The sequence below is a fragment of the Rhagoletis pomonella genome, unplaced genomic scaffold (assembly GCF_013731165.1).
Source record: "Rhagoletis pomonella isolate Grant_MI unplaced genomic scaffold, Rhpom_1.0 Rhpom_scaffold_00002, whole genome shotgun sequence".
Lineage (NCBI taxonomy): Eukaryota > Metazoa > Arthropoda > Insecta > Diptera > Tephritidae > Rhagoletis > Rhagoletis pomonella.
In genome coordinates this window covers 62,868,500-62,877,499 of record NW_023458556.1, presented here as the reverse complement: position 1 = coordinate 62,877,499, position 9,000 = coordinate 62,868,500, and the positions used below count along the sequence as shown (strand labels likewise).

The 9,000-nt window shown below is 31.4% G+C and overlaps 1 protein-coding gene across 5 annotated transcripts in view; it reads left to right on the top strand.

Annotated features, from left to right (window-relative positions):
- The first annotated feature begins 6 nt into the window (after nucleotides 1–6).
- LOC118733943 overlaps nucleotides 7–9,000 on the top strand; it is a 331,875-nt gene continuing 322,881 nt past the window's right edge. For 3 of the 5 annotated variants that reach the window (XM_036463589.1, XM_036463588.1, XM_036463585.1), the window contains exons 1-2: nucleotides 7–473; nucleotides 6,476–6,876. The gene's annotated coding sequence lies outside the window, so the exon portion shown is untranslated. Of the gene's footprint in view, nucleotides 474–4,748; nucleotides 4,830–6,475; nucleotides 6,877–9,000 lie in introns of those variants that run through there. The other 2 variants (XM_036463586.1, XM_036463587.1) reach the window with 2 other exon arrangements.

Below are 9,000 nucleotides of genomic sequence, written 5' to 3'. Positions count from 1 at the left end.
TTAATGCACATTTCAAACACGCACTCGACCATCTACCAAAACATACAAACATACATCTATACAATAGCATACTTACGCATTTACAGCAATTACATCAAAGTGTTTGGACGCGTGTGGTAATCATAGAGCTGCACTCGCTGGCCTACTAACTATATCCTTCCCTCTCTCTTTCTCTCTCTCTCGTCTTCCAACTCAAAACTGTTAATGCACTGAAATCACGCAAAATGTGTCAAATCAATCAATTAAAATGTGAGCGCAATAAAAAATACTAAGTACCAACTACCTTACCTACCTACCAACAAAATAATAATAATCGTTACTACTCGTTAATCCCTCTAGTCGTTCGTTTGTTCATCAAGTGTTTTGAATTTCCTTTGCTATGCCCTATTAGTCCTGCATATAATTAACCTTTCCACAAGTTAATACTACTTCATCAACATTACTAACGAGAAAAAAAAAAACAAACAACTTATGTACAGTTCCTTTCGAATTCCCCTTTTGTCAAAGTTAACTTTAATTTATTTTACCGATTTAAATACATAGACCATTTGAGTATTAAATTTCTTACTTAATGCCCAGCCAAATAATCGCATTTTCTCTATCGATCATTTTTTTAATTTAATCGTGCTAAGAGTTAATTTAGTCCTATGTATATATGTATGTACATACATAAGGGTGAATCCCCAAAAAAGTGGCGTTTTTACATCGGCATTATGAAATCTATTATATTTTAAGACTTTACGCGAGCTGCACCGATTTGAAAATACAACCAAAAAAGGCAAAATTCCGTTGGTAAATAATTTAAAATTTTATGCGTTGACCACCTAGGGTTGTTTCAAGCCGAAAAATTATACCCTTGTTTTTTTATTTTGAAATTATTTTGAAAAAAATGGTATATGGAAAAAACAACATTTCGTAGAATCGTTTCGATCGGAAAACTCTGTTTCTCTCAAGAAGATTCCTACTAATAATACCCAATTGTGTATTTAACCATTTTTCATAGTAACTATATTTTATTGGTACGCGAAAAACGGCAAAAATCTCTAACTATTTTCTGATTTCAAAATAAAATAAATATATTGAACAAACTAGAGCACCGATTGGAATGAGTGGGATGTGGGAGTGATGTTTTTTCAGCGAAAACTGGGTTTTGATATCGGTCCGTACATGGTATTAAAGCAGGGATCGTAATGGTTATGATCTTTATAATAAAAATCATAATTTAACCATTAAAATTGGACTTATATATTTTCTATCAAATTTAACCGTTATTTTATGATTTTTATTTTTTATCGCAAATTTTTGAATTTTATATTCAGGGCCGTTTTTCAAACGCGTTATTTTCAGATTTAGTTTTTAAGATCATAAAAGATTTGAATAGGTCATTAAAACTCAGTCTCCATTACAACGGTCAAGAATTACTGAAACAATAGGGGTTTTAATCAAAAGTGATAAACTCTTGATAAACTTGATAAAGTTATAAATTTATCATTTTGATAAATGAACTGTCAAACTTTGTATGGAAATCTATTTAACCAAAGTTTATCATTTTATCAAACGATTTTTGTGGATAAACGCATAGATTTTAGCAAAATTCCACTCCGACAAGTTGCCAGGTGGTAGATTTTGTTACGAAAACATAAAAAGAGAATTTGCATAACGGACGAGGTAAGAATGAAACGTAACTAGCCAGATTAGATAAACATGTAATAAACAATTTTGTGCAAATATTTACCAAGGTACGTTCATGAAAGAAAGCGGATAAACTGATAAATTTAAGCAATTTATCCCTTTATCACTTTATATGAAGACCCCTAATATAATTCAAAATAACGAATTTTTTTCGAAAAAATAAAAGTCATAAAATAATAATTAAATTTGGCTGAACAAATAAAATAACCAAATTCAACGATTATTTTTGATCGAAAAAATTTAAATAAAAAAATAAAGATTTTGCAATGATCTAATAATAAAAATTTTGATATTTAACTTTTATCTTCGGTCCCTCTCTCTTTCATCACCTGAAAGAATTTTTTAGAAAATTGTTTAAAAAATTTATTTAATTTTTGGAGGTATTTTCAAAAAGGTCCGGCTCATCTGAGTCTCAATATTTTTCGGTAATATTTTGGCAGAAGATTTAAAATGTAATATGCTTTATATTTCCGGTGAAAAAACAGTACTTCTTGTAATGAGGGTGATGCACCCTAATGTTTATAAGTATACTTACATATGCATACATATATGTACATATGTGTATACGTCATGCTGGCCTTATAGATTCCATGGATTTTAGTATTTGGCATCAGTGTTGTCAGAGAAAAATGTCGTTTGGAGCTAAAACGGTCGAAAAAAAGAGCTAAAAAGAGGCAAATAGTATTAACAATAGCTAAAATGAAGAGCTACAAAATTTATTTATTTTTTTAAGTTTAGCATTCATTGACGTAAGTTTGTTCTTACATTTTCGGTAATTTTAATAAAAACAACGAAAGATCTGCAATCAATTGACCATAAAAACTCGGTCTATGAATGTATTCTTCGCACAATTTTTCTTAAAAGTTTTAGTTCCAACTCTCCTTAAACGTAAAATTAGTAAGGTAAAACAAAATCCGCGCTTTCAGAAAGAGGATTTTCTTCTTATTAATTTTTGAAATATTTTACCTAGATCCAAGAGTTTATGGATGGTGGATACACTGCATTTCGATAAATTTGAAAAGAGCTAAAAAAAGCTAGGAGCTCCAAAAGCACCAAAATAGCAACACTGTCTGGCACCCCCCAGTTGTTTTTTTTGTGATAAATGTAATGTCTATACCAAATTCCAATTTTCTACTCTAATCAATATAGGGTGCTCAAATACCTTGAAATGCGCCACTGAATCTCTTAGAAACTGAAAAAAATTTGGCGAGTTTTTATAAAAAACTACTGTTGCCATGACAGTTGAAGCTTGTTATATTTTTCAGCTAAATAATTAATATATCTGAAATGTTCTTAGGTTGCTTAACCAACAGTACAAAATACCTCTACATATCATGAGCACCCTCTAAATTCATACTTAGAAACGTAAGGAGTGCCAGCTGCTCTTTCGGCAAGAGGAAAAATTTTGAAAGGTACACCTAACCCCATCTCGGATTTTTTTTACCGCCTTAATGCGTATACGTATGAGCATATGTATGTACGCATGGAAAACAAGGAAACGGATGCTTCCCAAAAATCTAAACATTACAGATATAAAAAAATTAAGATTCTTGATATCTAGAAACCTTAGTATTTTTCTGAAGTTCGCTCTTCTGGTAGGCTCCACTTTTCTTTAAATTTTCGATGTGGGTATCGATGCTGTCACACAAAAGCAGGAACCATCATTTTTTTTGAATGTTCTACGGACTTCTCATCCTGCAGATGAACTCTTTTAAATAACAAACAATTTTAATACAGGATATGCTATCTTTGACGATCCGTTTCTTCTTTGGCACTGCAACCGTTTGTTGGCCGAGAATCAAAAAATTCGTAAATTTCCCTTCTCGTTTGTGAAGTTACGTCAGTTTCACACTTCAACTGTAAGCAGGTTCTTCTACGCTTAGTTCTCATATCTTGAGCACTCTTTCTATCATTGTCCACCTATGCGTGTTTAGTGATAGAACTTTTTAGAAAAGTATCGATACCAGTACTCATTTAGAATACCTTAAACAAGAATCAATGCCAGTACCGCAAAAAAGTATCGATAATATTCGTACTTCCAAGTATTTTTAAGGCAAAGGCGAAAAGTAAAAACAAATCAGGCTTTTAATAGTTGATATCTTCGTTTTCCAATTATTTAAAAATTTTTAACCGAATGACAAATGGATTTTACGAGAAGCTTTTTCATGGCAGAAATATACTCGGAGGTTTGCCATTGCCTACCGAGGGGCGACCGCTGTTAAGAAAAAAACTTAAAATGTCATAACTTTGCCGATTACCAGTAGCTCATTTGAACAAAATATGTATTAACTGTTACTAAAGGAGTATATGTAAATTAAAAATTTTAAGGCCATTTTTCTCGAGTTTTTTTTTTTTTTAATTATGACAGCATTAAAATAAATAAGCGTTGCGTTCATTTTCACGGCATTTATCTTGGATATCGAAGATAATTTTCGAAAGTTTGCCACAATGACTGTTGGGTAATTTTGAATAATTGTCAATATAATTGAAAGAACGAAATTTTGTATATACCTTTTAAAAACTTGTTTGATTAAAAGCTCAGTACTCATGAAAAGCAACGAAATTCTGTACTCTGTACTCGTATCGTTCTATCACAATGCGTGTCGAAACGAAAAATCTTTTTACCGGGGCGTTATGTACATATGTTGGTAACCTAACAAAAAACCTATTTGCGCAGTAGGCTATTTCTTTCAAATTAAACAATTTTAATTTTTAATAAACAATAAGAAACAATAGATAGTGTTTGTACGTCGGAAAGTGTTTTCCCCCATATAACTGGAAAACTTTATGATGTTTTTTTACCTTTTTATTAAAATGTGTAAAATTATTTAAATTTTGATACCTCTTGCGACAGTGTAGCTCAAAAAAAATTTTGGACGGAACACCCTAATGTACATACGTGGTCGAGTGGTTTGAGGTGTGCACAACATCAAAAAAAATATATTTTTATTCTAATAGGGGTTGCCCCACGGCAGGCAATGGCAAACCTCCGAGTGTATTTTGTTGCTTTAAAAAAAAACTTCTCATGAAATCCCTTTTCCGTAAACTTTAGGTAGATTCCTCTCCTTTGTGTGACAACATCAAGATGCACGCCAGAAGTTGGAAGAGAAACTCTGCCAAGCACTACTAGCAAATGTGTAAGTGCCCGATCCCGTTATTTTTCGAATACTCAGTCTCGTTAGACTAAAAATAGATTTTGTTATAGAGTTACCTGAGCCTTGAAAAACTTCATAGCAAACCGTGTTCTGGCATAATTTTTATGGAAATATAGAGAAATTTAAATTTATTTTTATTTATTTATTTTTTTAAGTTTTTATGTTTGAACTGTAAAGCCATGTGAGATTGTCATCAGTACTGTGTAATAGGTGTAAAAGATAGTATGGTGTATAAATATATGGCTATACTTGCATATGTATGTATGTACATATACATATATATATGTATAGTTGCCTTGGAAAATCATTTTGACTAAATATTTTGTAAAATATGACATCTTAATTAATTTTTAGTTAACAACTTAGCCTCGTTATTTTTTGTCTATCTGGCTGGGACGAAAGATTAAATTTTCCAACATTTTAAAACAATTGTAAATATTTTTAAATTTCAAAATATGTAGTAAATAAAAATGGATTTGTACACCTGTTCTATTCGAATTCTGTTGCATGCTTGGATATTAAGTTCTAATTTCTGTCTTATTTGTATAAAAACTAAAATTTTAATAAAAATAGTAGACTAAATATTTTTTATGTTCAAAAAAATACGGGTTCCTTCAAATGCAAATAATTTTTTTTTTTAATATTTCAAATGATCAACTATATTTTAAAAAAAAGTTAACACAAGACCTACCTAAAGTGAAAGTCTAGGTACAGAGAATTTTTGACAATGTATGCAACGTTTTTAGCTCAATTTATTTCTGCAAGTTTTTCATAAAGGTTAAGTTCATACTACAACAAAAAGCTTAAAAATAAACTTTCCAACAATTCAAATAAATTTTCATAAAAATTTAAAATATTCTAAAAATTTTGAGTATGCAGTTTTTCAGCTTATTAAATTCTAATACAGTAGATTTGTAAGAAGCTTCAAACTTTAATAAGCTAAAACATTAGATAATCAAAATCATTATAAAAAATCAGGTTAGAAAGTTTAAAATAGTGATTAAAATTTACATATTTAGCTTAGAAAATTTAGAAATTATAATTTTATGTTTTTCGTTGCAGTATGATGTAAAAATTAGCGAATATTTCTCTGCGCCTAGACTTTTGTGGTTCACTATATACATTAGGGTGGTCATTAAAAAAATCAAATGAAGGCTTTTTTAGGTCTCATCCCTAAATCGGAAATACCACTGTCACAGATATCACATATAAATTTTGGTCCCGATTGAAGACGGTTAAGGCGTGTCGCAAAGAAGTCAAAGACCAGATGCCTCAAAGGATTCAAAAAATCATAAATATTTTTGTTCATTTAACGCCCAAAATTGATACTACCAAAGTCGAGGATATCACATATAAATTTTAGTTCCGATTGGAGTCGGTTAAAACGTCTTCATAGGGTAATCTGAACTTTGACCCCTGTGCTACATGCCTTAACCGGCTTCAATCCGGACCAAAATTTATATGTGATATCTTCGACTATAGTAGCATCATCGTAGGGGTTGAGGCTTAGGAAATCTGATGTAAAAATTTGCTTCCTACATTTAAGGACCACCCTAATATACATACATATTTGTTTGATACATATGTTGCATAAAAAGACAATTAAGTAGAGTTTACACTATTTTCAGCCGTTTGCTATTCCCGTGTTTGAGGATGTACTAGTTGCGTTTCTGATTTGTTAATTACATCCAAACACTACAAATTAAAAACAAACAGTTCGTTAATTCGTGATGTTAGTTGAATTGCTCGCATAAAAAATAAAATTGAATAAAATGAAAAAAAAAACAATAGAAAAACAATTTGTTGTTCGTTCGTTTATACTAACTGACATTTCCTGAATCCTTCTACTATATCTAAAACTATACTACTCGTTCTTATTCTTCTACATACACGATTAATTAAATATATACATAATATATACAAAAAATAAATCGTCTGCTTTGTATCTTCCCCACAACTACTACAACAACAATAACAATAACAACCAATACAAAATCAATCGTCGTACACGACCGCTTAATGAATTAAGGTAAGTCAATTGTAATAATACTGATTATGCGAGAGTTATCTATAAAAAGAGTATTCCAGGATTAGTCTCCAATTGGGTATTAGTTAGTGGCAACTTATCTAATACGTATATTATTGGAGATCAATTAGTTTCCTATTAGGGTTGTATGCTGTGTGTGTATGTACATATGTACTTAATTGGTGTTTGACCTAAATTAACCCTTTGGGGAAAATCTCTAGTTCTGAACTGGTGCGCTTCTAGTACAAATAGACCCAGTACTGGTTCGCGATAAATCTCTTTTGCATGCAAGCAACTGGCGAATTTAACATGGCGATGTCCTAGAAAGTGTCAATTGCCCCCCGCTGCATCCCTTTTTCGTTAGTTTCGAACTAGTCCTAAATTCTATAGTTCCGAACCAGTTTTAAAATCGACAGACGAAAGAAAAAGTATCATGATTTTTTATTCTGTTTGGTTCTTCCGTGTGTGCGTTTTAAGTTGTTTTGGAAGAAATGTGTTTTCAATTTGAAATTAAATTTGTTTGAATGATTGTAAGAAATGTATGTTTACATACCTTTAGCTGTAGCAGAGTTGCTCGCTGTTATTTCTTAGATTCCAGACTGTCCCAAGATGTTGAAATGTTAACACAAATTTTAGTTTTGTATTACCAAGCTATGAAAAAGCATCTGCGAAGCACAGAATAGAAGCGTATTTGAACGAAAAAGCCGCCGAACACATATCTATGTAAAGTAAACAAGCCCCCCGCTGCATCCCTTATTCGATAGTTCCGAACTGGTTCTAAATTCGACAAATAAGATCTAGTTCGTTCTGCATCCCTTTTTCTATAGTTCCTAACCATTTCTAAATTCGTCACTTTAGATATAGATTTATAGTGAAAAAAAGTGAAAAAAAATTAGTTTTTTAAGAGTACCACTTTTCGCCGATTTTGGCCTGGTGGGGATCTAGTTCCTATCGGACTAGTTCCTTTTTGGCGATAAAGACCTAGTACGGAACTAGAAATTTGATTCACTAGTCCGCGGTTTCCCTGCAGGGAAAGTTCAGACTCGCTATGAGACATATGCAAATAGCCAAACCAATTTAGTTAAATGAGATATGTGCGATCAAATTTTCAAATTCTTAAGTAGATTAAATTAAAATGTTTCTATCCACAAATAATAGTAACTGAAAAGTGACTTGGCTTGCTCCGATTGCTAAGATATATTCGTGATTGCATTTATGTAGCTGCCTGAGTAAATAAACATACACTAGCAGAGCACCCGACGTCGTTCGGGGTAAACAAATCAAAATATAAAACAGTCTCCATAGGAAAAAAGTATTTATCTTGATAATTTTATCAGGCAAAATTTTGCCAAAGGATACGGCATATTGCTCTTGGCAAGCAATAGTTATCAGAGCTTTTATCCAGAATAAATATTGCTAGCAATTTGGTACTTTGACAGCTACATTTTCATTGGCGCGATGACTTCGTGGCGGCAATATTATTGACATTTTAGTATAAAAACAAAAATTTAGTTGTTTTCTATTAAAATATTTGCTACTATGTACTTGGACATGAAATAGCATACTTTATAAATTTTTTAAACGATTAAATCTGGCAAAAATTGCCATCTAACAAATGCTTTTATTAAGATAAAAAATGCACACGCATAAAATTTTGACTCTGATAAAATTTATATCAGACAATAAAAATGACAGTTGATAGGCAAAAACTTTTGCCTGTGGAGACGGGCCATTATCAAGCTCTGATAAATATTACTTTCCACGAGAAATATGCTGTCTCCATTGACAATATATAATAACATGACCAAGATAAAGCGTTTGCCTGTGCAGATGCCTCGTAATTATATTTATCGGTGTTTCGATGAATAACCAGAGTCGCTATTTTTCCGAGGATACTTGCTGATTACAGTTTTCGTGTCTAAATAGTTGTCTACGCTGATTAATAAATGCATTAACTCAAAAAATTAAAGTTACATACTTAATTTAATGTTTCCATTAGAATTAAAATGTCTACGAAAAAAGAAGATGCCACTTGACAGACTACTTAAAAAAAGGAGAATTCCAATTCATATTGTTATATTGAATAAGATTAATAACGCTGTCAACTAAAAACAATTGCCAAAAATC